The following is an 18,632-nucleotide window of genomic DNA, read 5'->3' as shown; positions in this document are numbered from 1 at the left end:
ATGGAGAGGTGACCTTCCATGCCTCGTCAATAGAGGCTATAGATTGAAACATCTTTTCGTGAACTAAGGCACAGTTGCGAAAATGAAGCTCTTTTTTTTCTGACGCCAGAGGGCAGAATAATTAGTTTGGGAAAGATTAACCCTTTTCAAATAGCTGACTCATTTTCTCATTCTTGTGAGATCTTCTGTGGTAGGGTGACGCCAGTAATTTGGATTGACGATTGTCTAAATCTCGAATGACGCTTCTGTGACTCATGCCAGAGTTTCTTATCGTTTTATTTCATGTCATGAAGATTTTTTCCGCTTTCCCAGCCCTTTCTATCTTGGCTCTATTGGCATTACTATATTCGACAAAACCGGTTTGACCCCCCTCCTTCCTCCAAAAGAAATCAGATTTTCTCAGTATCAGTGTCTCTTATGAATCAACGAAGCTATCTCTCGAACCGGAGTTCTTGAGTCTTTTTTCTCTTTTTGTTTTTGTTTCACATTTCCCTCCCTTCACATCTTAAGTACTTTCTTAGAGACCTCGAGGAAATTCGGTGACATGCTTAGTTCGCTGCTTTGTGCGAGAGGGTAAGTGGTATGATCAAATGAGTTGATATCGTAAATTGGCCACCTTAAAGAGTTCCAAAGCTGACGTTTCGAGCGTTAGCCCTTCGGCAGAACGAAGCTTTGTTCTAGAGATGGAGGATAAGTTTAACTGAGGTGACTAATAGGCTATGAAAATTTTATAGCCCTGTGTATCTTTCTGTTATGGGAAATAAAAGTTTCAAGTTAGGACAAACTTATCCAATATTCTTAAAAACTGCCGTAATTTCCGTAATGAATTTTCATTAAGAAGGTTATCTCATGGATCAAGTTTGTAATTACTGAAGTGTAAAGCTGTTTATTTTCCTTGAGATATTCATAGCCTCAGTCTGGTGGACTGTTACCATTCTAGGACATGTTAAGGATTTAGAACTGGTTTTGCCCTGGCCTTTCCACTGCTTTGCTGTGGTTATTTATCGTGTCGAGAAATTTGAATTTATTGGCGTTGTGATATTTATTTTATGGTTTCCTACGTAAAGTTTTATACTTGTGTTCTAGGACCTCTTTAACCAAGAGGAGTCACATGACACAGTTGTCGAGCTATGTAGAAGGAATCGAAGGGACTATCAACATCTGGCCGCATCTTAGAAATGCTGAACCGAGTGATGGTTACAGTACTAAACACGTTAGACAGTCCCACGGATGCTGTAGTAGCAAGTAAAGTGTCGCGGTCTGCAGTGGCATGAAAGACCAGGAGAAAACCAGTTCTAAATCCTGAACCTATCCAAGAATGATAACGGTCCATGCAGAAGCTATGAATATCACAAATTTTGTCTACCAGCATATAGATGTTGCCGTTCATATCTGTGGCTTGATTAAGCGTCACCCTGTCACCTTATCAATCGATAGATATTTACCATTGTCAAAAAGAAGAGCTGGAATCAATTCCCTTAAGGGGTTCGTTTGATCAGTAAAGAAAAACAAAGAAAATCATTTCCGGTGTCTGTCCCGTCTATCGTGTCGCCTAAAGTGTCACACAATTTATATACAGTGGGGGTTTACTGCTCCGGAATGGCTTACAGTCGATACAGAAGAGGAGAAAGTTGACATGCTGCATGACGTGAGGATAGTTAAGGCGCTGCGTAAACAGGAAATGGAGCATCGTAATGTATCAGAGATACTTGATCAGGATGGTGTAGAGGAGTACTGGATATAAATGATCTGTGTCATATCGTTACCAGCTCACGCGGGCGAAATATTGTAGTAGACTGTGACTTGACAATCAAGGTGTTTGACAACAGAGGCAAGTTTGAGAAATGTTTCAGAATTCCGGCTCTTCTTGCTGAAAATGAAAATATAAGAAACAGTCTTTAAAATCGCGGTTGTCTGGAGTACATTCTGTACATATGTTAATCTGATATACACTCTGATGGTGTCAGACGCTGATATAATAGGGTTTATAGCTAAACTGGATGGCAACTTTAAAGTTTCATCTCGTCAACCGTGATTATTTAGAGGTTCGAAAGGGGAAAGTTTCTAGCTTAATTACTGCGGGAATATTGGCTCTCAGGGGGCTCAGCTTTTCACATGAAGAGACAATTATTACTCAGTGAGCCTTACTGTTTTAGAACGGGAAGTCAGTGATTGTTAAATTCATGCCTCTGAAGGCGTACTGACACAAAAAAGAAACCTTGACGGTTGAAAATCAGCAAGTGGAATGCGGACCGGGCAATGTAATAAGTTGTTTAATTCAGGGCTTCCGACAAAAGAAGCACCTCTTCCTCTTCCTCCCCATATTTATCACCAATGGAAGCAAAATCTAACAAGAATACGATATACAACAAACTCGTCTGTGACCCTAGTTTCTGTTATTTTAGTCTTTGTTTCCTCTAAGTAAAGATCGAAATCCATCTTTGGGTGATGCTTTGATCAATTCTGAGAAAATGAAAGCTAAGGAAGAAAAGAATAAGGTCACTTTGATAGTTATTTTGGATTTGTTGTGTTGTTTGTAAGTCTGTGTTCATCATGTGGGTCACGGTTCACTAGGGCATTGTCATCATGTGCGCATTCACATTTTTTCATTTTGAAATTGAGACAGTTCATCGTGCATGGCATGCGCACGTGATGAAAGTTCGTCAGTTTAAGCGCTGATAGACCGTCATTGCACATCATTATTCGGCTGACCTCGGAGTTACATTTTAAAACTACTCGGATTTCTTCGCGAAGTTGAGGTCTTTTTAAAACTTCTCCGGCCGGAAAGATTTAAAAGTTGTTCATATATTCTCTGATACATTTATTCACTAGCAGTATCGTTTAGCTTTGTGATTGTGTGATTTCAAAAGAAGCATTTGCAGATGCGAGGTTTGATTTTTTTTTATCGCCACATACAAAAATACTGATTGAAGGCGGTAAGTTTCTAAAGAAACTGTGATGCTGCGTCGGTGGAAGAGTATGGCAGGTAATTTAGTGTTAACTACTACTTTGAAAACGTAAATTGGCCACCGTAAAGAGTAAAAAGCTGACGTTTTGAGCGTTGGCCCTTAGTCCATCGCTCTGACGAAGGGCTAACGCTCGAAACGTCAGCCAATTTACGTTTTTAACTTAGTTGTTAGTACTAAATTGCCTACAAAAAACAAACTCGTCTGTGACCCTAGTTTCTGTTATTTTAGTCTTTGTTTCCTCTAAGTAAAGATCGAAATCCATCTTTGGGTGATGCTTTGATCAATTCTGAGAAAATGAAAGCTAAGGAAGAAAAGAATAAGGTCACTTTGATAGTTATTTTGGATTTGTTGTGTTGTTTGTAAGTCTGTGTTCATCATGTGGGTCACGGTTCACTAGGGCATTGTCATCATGTGCGCATTCACATTTTTTCATTTTGAAATTGAGACAGTTCATCGTGCATGGCACGTGATGAAAGTTCGTTAAGTTGTTTTTAATTTCGGCGAGAAAAAGTGAACCAGGAGATAAGGAGCTGAAGATAAGGAAAGAACATCTGGTATACATGTAGTTACGAGAATATTTATCTATCGTCCTGAATGTTATATACCCAGTGATATCCATTTGGGGGGGGGTGACACTTTCTGTAATGCTGTATACATCGCTATACGTTCTTAATACTACTTAATGATGCATAAAACACTCGAAAGAGGCGAACAGCAGTGACGTGCACGAGAGACATATTATTCATAACAAAATATAGGTTATGTTCTGTAGCCTTCCTTTGTCAACTGTGAAGTGCAAAGCTGGGAGATAATGATATCTGGTTTGATTTAGCGTATGGGTTTGAGTCTCCAAATAAAAACTCAGTCTTTCACCCTCTGAGTTCACTAGGCTCGCTTTCAACCCATGCTGTGAGAAGGGATTCCAAAGATTCTAGAATTAAATTAGATCGTAAGTGTGTAGGGCCAAACCCCGATGAAGAGCCACATACTAATTTAATTGAAGGAACCCGTTTCAGCTCCAGTTGTGGTATAACAGTTAATTACGAGTGACAAGGTAAAGAAAGTACTATAAGTAAAAACACATTAAAGCTGAGAACAAACCTAACAACTAAGGAAGATTCATGAACAATTATCATCTTTTTTTTTTGCCTCGGGCATCAAACAACATTTCCATTGAGTCAAACGATGCCGTAATGTAATTGAAAATTTAATTGATCACGAGTAACATTTTATTAAACAAAACAAAAAGAGCTTTAAATTGTAGTTTTACTGATACCAGTCAGGGATTTCTGATGCTCACGCTATCATTTGTTGGTGAAAGGAAGAACTTAAGACCACAACAGCCTATTCAAGTGTCTGCGATGAGCAACATAGCTTTTCAAAGAGAAATATGTTTTTCAACAAAGGATTCTATGAAGAGGCTATAAATCTTCACGCCAGCATTCCTTGGTTGCTTTCTCTTTGTTATGCTTTGTTTTGTTATGATTTTTTTACGCTGACCGCAATCCTCATTCCAAAATTGCAATCATCTGTGAAATTTTACCATCATTTGTTTTTTTCTTTGCGTTCATTGACGCTTGAGAAGTTGCTGATTGTGTAAATTCGCTGTAAAGAGGTCCCAATTTCTTCTGATTACTAAGTTCCAAGCTGCCATTATGTCTTCGATCATAACAGCAGTGTTCAAAGCGACTATTGGATGGCTCGTGGATAAAAGCAGAGATGAGGCAGCGAAAAAGCTTAAAGATGGCGACGTAACAGATCAAAAGCTTCGCGGCATCATCATGCGAGAAATCGATGAAATAAAATCCAGGCTGGATGGATTAGCAAGGAAAGATTTGTTAGCAAGTATTAGCTTCTTTAGAGAAGGAATCGAGCGGCTGTATGATGTATTTGAAGACACAAGGGGGGATGGCGCGGATACTGAACGAATGAAGGACTTGGAGCCTGAGCTTAGTAAATCTGCCAGAAGAAAGCTCACCAGAGCAAAGAAGAGATTCGAATTTTCCCTTGAAAGAGCAACAGATGCTTTTTCTAATGAAGCGCTTTCACCAAATGATCGCATCTTAGCAATGCTGTACCGAGTGATGGCAACAGCATTAGAATCAATAGACCATCCCAAGGATGTTGTAGCACCATGTAAAGTTTTTATTAAAGAGCTCAACGGTCTGCCAGTGGTTCAGCAAAGTCTTAAAGAACAGCTCAAGACAGGAATCAGGGTGAAGGGTTTATTTAACAAAAACGAACGACTCAAACTTATTTCCAGTGTCTGTCTTGTCAATCGTGTCGCCTACGATGTCACACAAACAGTACTCCCGAAAGAACCATTGCCACAATGGCCCATGATTGATACAGGAAAGGAGAAAGTTGATCTGCTGCGAGACCGGAGAGTAACAAAAATACTTTGTGAACAGGGTATGGAGAACTGTAGTGTACCATGGATACTTGGTCATGATGGCGAAGAGGAGAACAGGTTAAATGTTCCGGGATGTATCGCTACCAACTCAAGCGGGCATTGTCTTGTAAAGGACGATGGCTTGACAATCAAGGTATTTGACAACAGTGGCAAGTTTGTGCAACGTTACAGACTTCCTCTTCTTATTGACGGCTCGCTGGTTGATCTGGCCACAGACAAAAACGACAACATTTATGCCCTAGTCGAAGAAGAGTCGAGTCGCGAGCGCTGGATTTTTAAGTTTAACAGAAACGTTGAACAGCATCACAGGTTTCGTATCAGGGCAATGGAATTCGACTTTGACCTGTGTAAACTGTCAGTCAGTGATAGTGATAAAGTGGTGGTATTGAAGGGTGCCAAGAAAAACGAATGTTCTGTTGTGGATGTATATGAGACCGATGGTCAGTTTGTTTGCAGTTTTGGAAGACAAATCTTGAGTTACTCGTACGAAATCACTGCTGTAAGTGATGGCAGAGTTATGGTGGTGGAAAAAGTGGATCCGTCGCGTGTTCACATATTCAGCGAACAAGGTGACCATCTGCACAGTTTTAATCTGGAAAAGGATCTGAGATCTTTACAAATTGCATATCACAGGGAAAGTGAACAAGTCGTCATAGCTGGTGTTAAGGGTATTAATTCAGACATCTTGTATATAGAAATAGACACCAATGACAGTAAGTTGATGCGAAGTACTTCGATCCATTTCGGAGAGTTCATCTGGGCTCCGCTTGCGATTGCAGTGACTTCTGAGGGACGCATTGCAGTATCAATCCTGTTTCAGTATATGAAAACCAAAGTAATAATTATTTAAAAAACGCACTGATTTCCCTTCTTACTTTCACTTCTAGTGAATAGGCTAATTATTATTATGGATAAATTGGTGTTTTGCACAATAATCATGCAATTAACATAATAAGCACAATGCCTTTATTTTTCACACAGCATGATGTAACTTAAGACTAAAGTTTCATGCCCAAAGTGAAAGCTTTTATAGCCTCAATTTATCAACTTTTGATGCGCTATTATTTAATCGAACAAATGCGATGGAGTTTTGCAATTTTCATGGAAAATAAGTGTTACATAATTTATTATACCCATTTTGAAATCACTGGTGGTCCCTGATTGGCTCTAATTGGTGCGATTTATTCACGAATCGCACCATTATTTGCTTCAAATCGCATCTTTTTCCCAGCCAATGAGAAGGCTACACTAACGAAAAAACAACCAATCAGATTTCAAGGCTTGTTTAAAGTAACCGATCAAATTGCAGGAAAATGAAAGACAAAGAGTATCTTGTGGCAAATTTTGCAAATTTTGTCTCCAAAACTCTTATTTTTTCCCCCCATAAAATGGATGAATTTAATTTCAAGCCGGCTCGGTACTGCATCAATAAAATAATTAAACCGACCAAGCCTGTATTTGAGCGATTTCAAAATGGATGTAACAAAGTGGTAATTGAACCTCGTGTCGCGGAATTTTGGTCTGAAATCATACTTGTGATTTCAAATCGAACTCGCGCCGTGCGCTTGTTCGATTTTGAAATCACGCGTATGATTTCAGCTCAAATTGCACTCCACTCAGTTCAATTACCATAATTAATCATGTAGGAACTTTATTGGTGGCTCCAGGCTTAGCTAGAGATGTGATGCTTATTTGGAAACCAGTTTTGGGGTCATCACTTCTTGAGATGTATCAAGAAAATTTCACATTGTAACTGCCATATAACTTCTTTTAATGCGAAGAAATAATTTTTTTATGTCATGCCAAGGTGACACGTCTTACTCAGTAATAAGCTGAGACATTTGTTCATTCTTGTTACCTGTTTACTTGATGATGTTTGGATATTGTAAGGAGAAGTCGAATGTGATTACCTTCTGTGAGTGAAAGTGTTGATATTTTTTATTTTAGTCATGGTGTTCTTATCTTTCGATAATTTTAACATTAGCCTTTATCTGTCTTTTAAGCATAATGAGTGGACAATTACTGCTGTGATAGGCCCAATGTTTGCTTAAGTAATTTTGAACAGTTGTGCTTTTCTTGTCGAATGTTTCATTGATTAAATTTAGAATTTCATTAGGCTGTTGTTTCATGCGTGACGATTTTCAAACGAGACCAATTTCTGAGGGAACTTTGTCGCGTGACAAATTTTTAGGTGGTTAAATACTAGTATAATGATCCTTGGAGATCAAATGAAAATCTGGCAGTAAATGCTAATTATTTCATAGCTGGCAGAGCATGTGGGTGAGATGATGCGAGTCCTTTGCTCAGCTTGGCTACTCAAGTGGGCAATTCCACCGTTGATGAAAAGTGTAATTTTTTTTGTATCTAGTGGAAACTAAAATATGGTCAGTTATCATCAAATCTTACCACTTGTTGAATTTGTTCTTGTTTTCCCCTAAGTTCTTCCTTTTTTTATATGATTTCGATGAACTTCGAGAACAACTCTTACCCCACAGCCTCCAACTTTCCGTACCACGTTCTCCCACCTTCCGTTCTTTTCCAGCCCTTTTCTTCCCAACTCCCGCCCTTTTTTGTATTACTCCCGTCTCCAGTTTGATAATCAAAGTGCTCTGTGAGCAAACTCGTGAATTGACAGGTGACTTACATGATTTTTTGGATTACGTTTAATTTTATATGGTTTAGGGAATTTTGTGGTTGATTGTCATATTTAGAGTACGAGCAGTAGTTCAGTGTTCGCTAATGTAGCAAAGAAACAAAGTAACGTTGGGATAAGAAGGCATTACAATTGAAATGATCATGCTATTACATTTGACAAGGGTGGATGATGTCGTGTGTTTTAAACGTATATCATTTTTGTTTCTGGTTCAAAAGAAAAGGTTCAAGGTGAATGTGGGTGAAAAGTGAAATTTACTGCCTATCATTGTAAATATTGGAAAATCAAGGCAATATTGTCTTAGTGAAAACATAAATTATTCCCTCTGAGACAAACGGGAACGAGGTTTGAGTGATATAACTAAGCCCAGACTGCCGCCGTCATTTTGGATTTCCGCCTGGGTAGATTTTGGTCACGTGCTAGGCAACGTGTAATCAAGAACAAGATAGAATTTCATTTCAGGCCTATTTATCAATTTTGTGGTGTATAACTTTCGCGTTTTAGTACGTAATATTTATTTTGAATCTTCAAATTGTCTTGAAACTTGTTCTTTGAAAATTCACTGGAAATCGGTGGCCAAATTATTTGTTTACGTGTTATTTGATTTTCGTGTTAACTTGCAATTTTGTCAGACGCCGGCACCTTTTGTTGCTTCACACAGAAACAAACAAACGATACGAAATGTAATGATCGATTTTGTCCGCAATCTCACGCCATAACAGAAAAAGCTTTTGAAACACCTGTAAACTCCGAGCGCTTCGGAGTAAGTGATATTTTTAATGAATCTTAAGATTGTTTTCAAGTTCAAGGATTGTAAATTACAATTTTATGAAAAACGAAGGTTGTTCACTCATCTCAGTGCGAACCTCGCACGCCTGCCAGTCGCTGGCGCGGCTTGTTGAAACTAAAACAAAAAAAAAATAAACTCTTTTAAGATTATCATAGGCTTCTTTTTCACCCCACCACTATTCTTAGCAACAAAGGTCGCCATTTCGTTTGTTCATTACTCGCCAAAAACTATCAAATGCACTCAAAAGCCTAAAATCGAAAAACGTTTACAGGAGTCAACCAATCGAACGAGTGCCATTCTCCACATCATATCTACAACTCGCTCTTGCGCATGCGCGCAATTCACGAGTTAAAAAGGACTATTGATTTAACAAATTGCTTCTCCATTACTTTTAGTTTTCGCACGTTGTCGGAAGTAGCTTTAGTCGTAATCTATACTAAAGTTGGCTCCAACTAATTATTCATATCCACTGTTGAACCGTTTGCATTTTTGAGCGTTCAGTTTAAGCGCTGATAGACCGTCGTTGCACATTATTATTCGGCTGATCTCGGAGTTACATTTTAAAACTACTCGGATTTCTTCGCGAAGTTGAGGTCTTTTTAAAACTTCTCCGGCCGGAAAGATTTAAAAGTTGTTCATATATTCTCTGATACATTTATTCACTAGCAGTATCGTTTAGCTTTGTGATTGTGTGATTTCAAAAGAAGCATTTGCAGATGCGAGGTTTGATTTTTTTTATCGCCACATACAAAAATACTGATTGAAGGCGGTAAGTTTCTAAAGAAACTGTGATGCTGCGTCGGTGGAAGAGTATGGCAGGTAATTTAGTGTTAACTACTACTTTGAAAACGTAAATTGGCCACCATAAAGAGTAAAAAGCTGACGTTTTGAGCGTTGGCCCTTAGTCCATCGCTCTGACGAAGGGCTAACGCTCGAAACGTCAGCCAATTTACGTTTTTAACTTAGTTGTTAGCACTAAATTGCCTACAAAAATACTGCGGCTGATCAATATGGCCTTGGACGACGTTTGACGTGACTCGCTTTGCTCGCTGACTGCTGACGCTGTGAACATGTTGCATTTTATCACATGCATGACCTACGATGTAATTGACTTCGAAAGGTATCTAATATTGGCCTTTGACGAGAGCATTGTACGAGATCTGAATGAAACTTTTAAACCAGACGGCACTGCGCGGGCGGAGGTAAAACTGTTTGCAACATACAAAAAGGGAGAGGAGAGTTGATAATACACGATCCTTACTATGGAGACATTTCAGATTATGAAGTCATGTTAGATTTTGTTTATGTGCTGTGTGGAGTTTTTGAAACAGTGTTAGAGAAGAGAGCGACTTACTGGTGTTCCAATCACCGAGTCAGTAATTTTAATGCCTTCGATTCAGACGCACTGAAGAGAAATACTAAGTTTTGAGGTATGACGACGGGTGTATTCATTTATACTGTGAAGTTCTGACTGCCACAGCACCGCGAATAATGGACGAAACATCGAAACTACAATATGTTTTATATCCATGCATGATTTACACACACAATTGAACACATACCAAAGCGCCATGCCATATACTTGAAGGAACTGTACATAAAGTCGATTTACTGTAGATCTTCTGAAAGTATCATTTAAGGTCACTGTCAATAAAATCTGGTCAAAATTCTTTCAAGTTTCTTTTTTTCTTTTGCTTTTTAGATCAAGGAAGCTTTTAAGTTGTGTGCCCACCAAAACAAAAACTGTGACAACTTTTGCTATTTTCGGAATCTATACTTTATAAGCTGCAGTGACATTGAAGAAATGCAAAATGGTTTCCGTGTTTCCATAGCCTGATGTAAACACGCGGGAGGTTGGGAGAACACGAGATAAGCGTAGGAAACCACGACGCGAAACGGAGTGGTTTCCAGCTTATCCTGCCAAGTTTTTACATCAGGCTATGTAAACACGGAAACCATTTTACATTTCTTTTATAAAATAACTAATGAAAGAGGAACGAAAACCGTGTTTTCATACGCTCATGTAAAATGGTTTTGTGGCCAATCAGAGCGCGCGTACTATTTGAATTATTTTATAAATAGGTCATGGTTCATGGTTTGTTTTATAAGTACCTCGCTTAAGACGATTTTTCCAGGGGGCACCCTATTTTGCTGACAGTAACCTCTTTGAAAGTTTTGTTACATCAATTTTTTTTTTCAAACTTTCAATCTTTAGCATCTTACGGACCCTTAACCTTTACGATGACCAAATGAATGTCAGAAAAAGGTTTAAACGACAAGGCTGGTTGATTATTTCACCGCGGGATACTAAATAAGAAACAAAAGCAGCGCCACTAATTTGTTTTCCTGTACACCAAATCTTTGACGACGAAATAAAAAGGAAAAAATCGCAGGATACAAGAGCACCACAATGACTTGATTTATAATGGTAATTGAAGTAAGTGGAGTTCAATTTGGTCTGAAATCATACGCATGATTTGCCTTGAAATCACAAGTATGAGTCTAGACCAAAATTGCACGACATGAAGTTCAATTGCCACTTTATTGCATCTTCTTTGAAATCAGAAGATTCAGTCGCTGGATACAAAATACCTTTCATTTCACTGCAATTTGATTGATTTCTTTGAACAATTCTTGAAATCTTATTATTATATTACTTAATTACAATTATTTTGAAATCCCACGATTCAGTCGCTCATTACAAAATGTCTCTCACTTTCCTGCAATTTGATTGATTTCTTCAAACAAGTCCTGAAATCTGATTGGTTGTTGTGTTTTAGTAAAGCGGTCTCATTGCCTGGGATAAAGATGCAATTTGTGGATATATCGCACTGGTCGCAGAGAGTTGATCAGATTGCAAGGATCACAAGTGATTTTTAAGCAAATGTATTAAAGGATTTTATTCCCCGAAATATCGCATCAAAAAACACCATATTACAGTAAATACCATCGTTTCACTCAGTAAAGGTGGCGACATTTTTGCGCAACTACGCAGAATATGTAAAAACCAGATAATTTGGTTTTACCAGCTGAGTTGAAAATGTATTGGCTGCTGAAAAGAGTTTTTAAAGGAAACGTTTACATCGTTAGTCCTTGGTAAGAGCGTCAGTTGACAGAACCAAATTATCTTGTAATACCCCATCGACGCAGCATCGTCATTACCCCTTTCATTCATGTGTCATTTAAATATCAGGCATGCAGTACAGGACGGACTGAAACTTCATATTGTGGCTTTTAAGGAACATTCGAGTTTTCGATCGCAAGTTACTAATTTGCGATCGAAACTTACAACTTACGATCGCAACAAAAATGCCCTATGCCGGCACGTGCACATGTGCACGAAAACAGATGGACACAAAACGGGATCAACACCGAATCCGAGCGGAGAAACGACCTGCACTTATCCCGATCAAAGTCAAGTATGAGTCGGCTATAGATCCCTCGAAGAAGACTTAATTTTGCTGGATGAGCTCGCACATAGTACGCTTTTGTGCTTTCTTGGATGGCACGAAAGACTTTCCTTTCCTTGTACTGATTCTAGTGCTTTTTTAGAATGAACCAGGTCACCCTCTTCTACTTGACGTCACAAGTTGGATGGTGGCTTTTAACAGCATGGACAAGATCAATTCTTTTTATACTATTTTACTTCTTTTTTTCATTTTTTTTCCTTTTTTCATTCGAAGGTTTGGCAGGTAAACTATTTTGGAGACTTGAGTGTTAAGCTTATCCATTTTTGTTTCTCGATGGACGTATTTCGGAATCTCTGTGTCGAAATTTTTCCCCCATATACATCGGAGTTCAACGAAAGATTCTTCACAATCGTTTTAATTCGTTAAAATAATTGTGTTATATTGTGTGTTTCACGATGAGATGCAGTGTTTTTCATTCGTTATCAATTCCTTTACAGTTATATCAATTAGCCTTTTCTATGGAAATTGTTTTTCTATTTAGTACATAAATAGGTAGAAAAACTTGCAGCAGATAGAATATGGTAAACAATTGTGTCAATCATGGAAATTGGATTTACAGGCACTAAGAAGTACTTACTGTTATATACATATGACCAATATCATGAAGAAAATTTGGTGTTGGGAAATTATGAATATAAAAATAATTATTTATAAGGTATCATCATCTCAAAAAATACCTATATTTCGTTATTTCAGTTCTCTGAAGTTTTTGCTATAAATATTTCTGCTCCAGATCTGCAAACAGAACTTCGGTAGGGTGATGATTTTTTAAAGCAATTTATTCACGTTTACTCTAAACCTACACGGGTTGAAATGTCTGATGAAAATTACGTCTACTCTCACTTTTCGCTCTCTCTACAGGTAAAAAGGGGAACGTGTACAAATATTTAATAACAACGCTAGCAGTTCGAAATGAATCAATTCATCGCTCAAGCATATCTATCCGAGCTTAAATTGAGTCTGTTCAGATGAATCAACAGTTCATGAAGAACTCGCTTCTGTGGGCACGTCTCAATCGTGCAATGCGCATGTTGTCCTGGATGCACTCTTCACCCTCCCCTCCGATACACACTGGCTGTGGATTAATACTAGGGAGGGAAGGTATGGTAGTTGTTGTCACAGTAAGCGGCCCTCTATCCTGCACTAGTCAGATATTCGATTTCATCCGAGCTCTCAGAATCTGCCGGGTTCGCTCAGAGGATGTGGCCGAGCTGGAAGACATCTGATGAAAAAAAAGAATACTTGGAAAATCAAGCGTAACAATTTTATGATATGTAAGGCTAGGCAAGGTCTGCATTTGCAAGATCTGCATATAAACACACACACACACAACCTACAATTCCTCCATTCGCTCTGACGAAGGGCTAATTCGCGAAACGTTATCTTTGATACTCTTCACGGTGGCTTATTTACGTTATCAATTCAATTGATAATACTGAATCACCTTATGCAAGGTTTGACTGGTCTCCAGTCTTCCTCGTGGCGCTGGCAGCCATCACAGCAACACTAGGGCAGAGGTGTGATGATAAAGTCGAGTGGAAAAGAGAATTTATCATTGCGGGTATTCAGCGGGGTTTATCATTGCCTATTATTCGTTTTTAAGTCTTACTTAGCAGATATTTGGCAGTCTTCACAAAAGTGAATTTTGCATGGCACAAAAAATTGGAATGAAAGCACGGAGCAGCGCGCTAGCGTGGCTTTGTTGATAACGAAAAAAGTTTGTTATGCACCGTGGTCATAAAATAGCTCTGTAACCCTTGACTGTGGGTTCGTTTGATTAACAGCTCGTATAAGCGGTAGACTAACTGAATGTGTGGGTAACTGACTATTTTTACGGTGCGAATGAATTCTTTTTAAGTTTTAATCAGTGCTGTTTGTACTAACAAACAGATAACCGTACAACAAATCCTTTTAACTGCCTCACGTTCTTTGATCTGACGTAAGGTCAGTCGGCGCGAAGAGTCCTTAAAAATCTTGCACGTTCGGTTAGAATGTGCTAGGTTAGAACGATTTCGTAGAGTTGAATGACTGATCTGGAAATCAAACATTGGAGAGGATGAAAAAAATAGAGAACGGAGTCAAACTAAGGACGATAGAGTTAAACAGGTTGAATGTAGAAGATAAACTTATATACAAAGTAGAAATCAAGTGTATGCTATTCAGTTGTAGCAAGAAACGTATCTTGAAGAGGAGCTCAAAAAACTGAAATGACTTCCCATGCGCATGCGCATATTCAGTACAAACGGACAGCACTTTCTACAGGAAGTTTGAGAGAAACCAACCTTGGATGTGTGCGATTTTGTTGACTTCTTCACTATTTTGGGCAGAAGCACCGGAGCCGAAGCACTGGAAAGAAAAAGACAGATAATGATTCGTGACAAAATACTATTTAGAGGGTGTGAATGGGGCTAACCGACTAGCGACAAAGGGCGTAAAAAATTACTGACTACCGACGAAACGGGGAAAAAATTACCGACTAGCGACAAATAAATTCTAACCGACAACCGACATGGTCAGACGTGATAGGGATGTTTGTATTCAGAAAGAACAGCATTTTGATGATTTCTAGCTCAGAAAATCCTTCTTCACCCGACGTAACCACATTAATTCCAAATTTAGCCGAATTATAGAATTTCTTGTCTTCAAATTACTTTAAATCCACGGGATCCTTCTTTTCGGTGAGCAGCGTGGGCTCATTTCTGGAACAGCGGCTCGTAATCGGGCTGACAAGACGCCCTGCTGTCTCATTTCAAGAACAGCGGATCACAAACGAGCCGACGAGACGCCCTGCTGTTGTCTTTTTATTGCTCGTTGTTTGTTCATGCGGTCGGGTCATGACTGGGATTGCTAAAGTCATCGTGAGTTTTTTTCGAAAAGGTGAAGAAGTCGCCATCGAACGTCGTCGAAGCAGGGTCCCAGTAGACAAAGAAGCTCATAGAGGAGTATCTGAACTAAAAAAACATCTTACGGAGTTTTTAGGACTAAAGGAGCAGGCACATCAATATGGAATTGGCGGATTTTCGTTAAAGTTATTTCGCCTGGCGAAATCGCCTGTGGGCAAATGCGAAAATTTTGCAATTGTGACGGATGGGCAATGGCAGCTTGAACTTCCAAATTTAATATCTGATTAAAGTAGCAGTGAGCTCAACGGTAAGTGTGGAACGCGTGCAGTGGAGTTTGATGAATCACTTTAGTTCTGTAGTTAAATATTAAGCTCAAATATTAACGTGGTTAAACTCTGGTTCCACCGTTTTTTGTTTGTTGTTTTGTGGAGCGGAATGTTTTTTTTTCTTTTTCACCGTCCATTTGAATGCGAAAATTGAGAAGCAAAATCTCTACAAAGAAGTAGAGAGTAAATCAGTTTATAAGCTTCTTTCTGATTAATTGGTGAATGAACAACAGTGTAGCTTAACATATTAAAGACCCCGTTTATTTATACACGCCCTTAAATTTATTTGTTTCTGAAAACCAGACGTTCAAATAATATTCAATTCTCTCCTCGAGGGAAGCTACGCACGAGAGATTTCGCTCGATGTGCACGTTTTATACATCTTGACGAGCATTTGCTGATAATAACTGTGTAAGTTTCTCAAAAGCCTACCAAAGAGAAAACTTAAAACACACGGTATTTAATATTTTAGTACACATTATCCAAGAGGTCACAAACTGGACCGGAAAGCCAGTAGTGTTGCTGAAGGCGCCGGCTACATCTGATAAAAGCAAGCAGAAGTCAATGAACGACACTGAGAGAAAGGTGACGAGTCAAAAGGTGAGAAGGAAACGGAAATCGCGAGAAGAAGCAAAAGAAGATGAAAATCTGGCAAAGAGGATCATGACTGAAGGAGGTGATATCGAGAGAAACGAAAGGCAACAAGGAGACCTTCAAAAGTTTCAGGATGGTAGGGCTGAATTAGCACTTGTAGTTCGTTTACCTGATTTTCAAAAGTCATAAATTTCGCTACTTTGGAAATTCTGCGGTGTTCCTTGTTTATAAACACTGCCTTGTTTATACAACGAAAAACGCTCACTTGGTGCGTTCGCTATGTAAAGATAGTTTCTTTTAAATTCCGGCTAAAAACTGTATTATTATCACTTTGATGGGCATTGTGGCGCATTTTGCGTGCTAAAATAAAGAATTTGCCGGGCTAAAATGTATTTTTAAAATAAACCAAGACAACCAATGTTCGCGCCATCTTCTTGTAGCGTTGGTAAAAGAAACCGTGGGGCTATTTTTAAAGCCCAAATCATGGCTGAAAACACAGAAAACAACAAGTTGACCGAGACTTCTGCAACCAATGGTCCACAGGGAACTGTATCACAGAAGACGCAAGTATCTGTGTCTTTGCTTAAAAAGGGCATAGAAAGGCTATACAAGAACGTGATGGACATTAACCCCCAATTTGTAGATGATCTGCTGCTCGAAACGTTGCTCACAACAGTAGTGGAAAATTTGCACGCTGTTTCGCACCTTAAACACGAGACATTTACGCTACTTACACATGCCCAGGTTTTGGAACAATTTGCAAGGAATCTCTGAAGCGCACATCTAGATGGGCAGCAAAGTACTACACGCGTGACAAATCCTACTATCCGGTACCTCAATCCGCCATGCCCCTTTCTGCTATAGCTATGATGACACCTTTGCCAAGTGAGGACATAACACCAGGGATGGAAGGACAGATCAAAGAGTGGCTAGAGAGTTACAGACCAGTACGCCAACGGACGGTTAGGAGTGAGACCACAAAAGATAAGGCTGGGGCCTTGCCGCCAGCTGTCTACGCCGTTCACCACACCGACAAGTCTGAAGAGAGGCTTTGATATCCTGAAGAAAACACTGTATCGTCAGCAAATGCACAACGCGTTGTCAGCATACAATTTGTGGACGAAGGGGATGTTGCTGAGGTGTTTGAGGATCGCAGAGAAGTACAATTCGATGAGTATGAGACAGATTCGGATGACGAGGAATCAGATTTTGAAGAACATCCAGAGGTTGTCAACAGAGCGTGTGTTACCCGATCCGGCAGGGCTGTTCGTGCATTTGTGCGTCTCGACATGTAAGAGGTACTAACAGTTAAAAAATCCATTTAACGGTGCAGATTGATACGTATGACAACCAAATTTTTGGCAAAAAAAAGAGAAAAAAAAGAAACCTCGCAGAAAAGCCACGAGAGCCGTTGAATAATAAAAAAAGACTTCCGTAGCTTACAAATTAAAATTAGGTATCCCAGGGGCTAGAGTGGGTGTTTCATTCTTTGTAGAATTTACCTCTCTTGATTTACTTCGATGCCCCGTAGTCGACAGGAAACAAATTCACATCTATAATAAAAGCTTTGGTGAATTTTATCGGTATACTAGATTTGCAAACAAAAGTGGGGTATATGAGCACGTTGCTAAATTAAAAAACAGCGTTAACGAAGTTTAAGTGAAAACAAATAATGAATTATTACAAGTATTACACTTCGTCTAGAGTTTAAAGTCTTAAAACTGGGCAAATTGCATAATAAATGTGAATAATTAACGTGTATTTTTAATTATTAACTGAGATTTACCGACAACCGACAAAGGTCAAAAATCTTAGCCGACAACCGACAAAGTAATGAAATTTTAACCGACAACCGACATTTTGAACCCCCCATTCAGACCCTCTATTTAGTGCTGGCTGTGAAAAAATATCAAAAAGCTACTTTGAAACCACTGTGGTATATGTGACCTAGAATAAAGTTCTACGATCTCCTGGGTTGGTGGAAGTTTGAGCTGTAGGTCTGATGGTCACCTTGGGCCTTAATGGCCATCTTCGTTTGAGTAAAGAAACCGGTTTCGCTCTACATAAGTATCTTTGTCACTTTAAAACTGAACTTGGAATCACTGTCGATGTGTGAGCAAATGCATTCCTACCCCTCCCCTAACCCAACGACTGTCAACTGATAACAGGTTAGGGTAAATGTTAGGGTAAAATCTATCGAGATCAACTTTGCGCAGCCAAAATGAAACTACAATTTTCAAAATTGTCACTCAGGCCGATGAAGACATTCAAATCAAACGCACTTCTTACATTTGATTTGAATTTTTTGATCGGAAGTCGTGAATTAACGCTTAATTTATAGAAAGATGAGACGAAATGGCTAAAATGGATTTAGCGTGAACTAGAATGATTAGAGTTTTGATGTAGAAATGAAAGAAAAAGATGAAGACAAAAAGTGAAAGTTACTATATATTACCCTGATTCATTAGAGCTTTAAGACTTTGTTGTATTCTTACGCCTACAAGAAGGAGCTGACTTACATTGTGGAGTTGTTCAAGGTTTTCTATTTGATAAAGAGAGGAGAAAAGAGGACAA

At 38.9% G+C, this 18,632-nt stretch overlaps 1 pseudogene; it reads left to right on the top strand.

The window, feature by feature from the left end:
- The first annotated feature begins 16,455 nt into the window (after nucleotides 1–16,455).
- LOC149040293 (uncharacterized) lies at nucleotides 16,456–17,444 on the top strand (annotated as a pseudogene).
- The last annotated feature ends 1,188 nt before the right edge of the window (nucleotides 17,445–18,632 follow it).

This window comes from Pocillopora damicornis, chromosome 9 (assembly GCF_964200805.1).
Source record: "Pocillopora damicornis chromosome 9, jaPocDami1.2, whole genome shotgun sequence".
NCBI classification, from domain to species: Eukaryota; Metazoa; Cnidaria; class Anthozoa; order Scleractinia; family Pocilloporidae; genus Pocillopora; species Pocillopora damicornis.
Note: the sequence above shows the minus strand (reverse complement) of the source record. Positions and strands in the feature narration are given on the sequence as shown.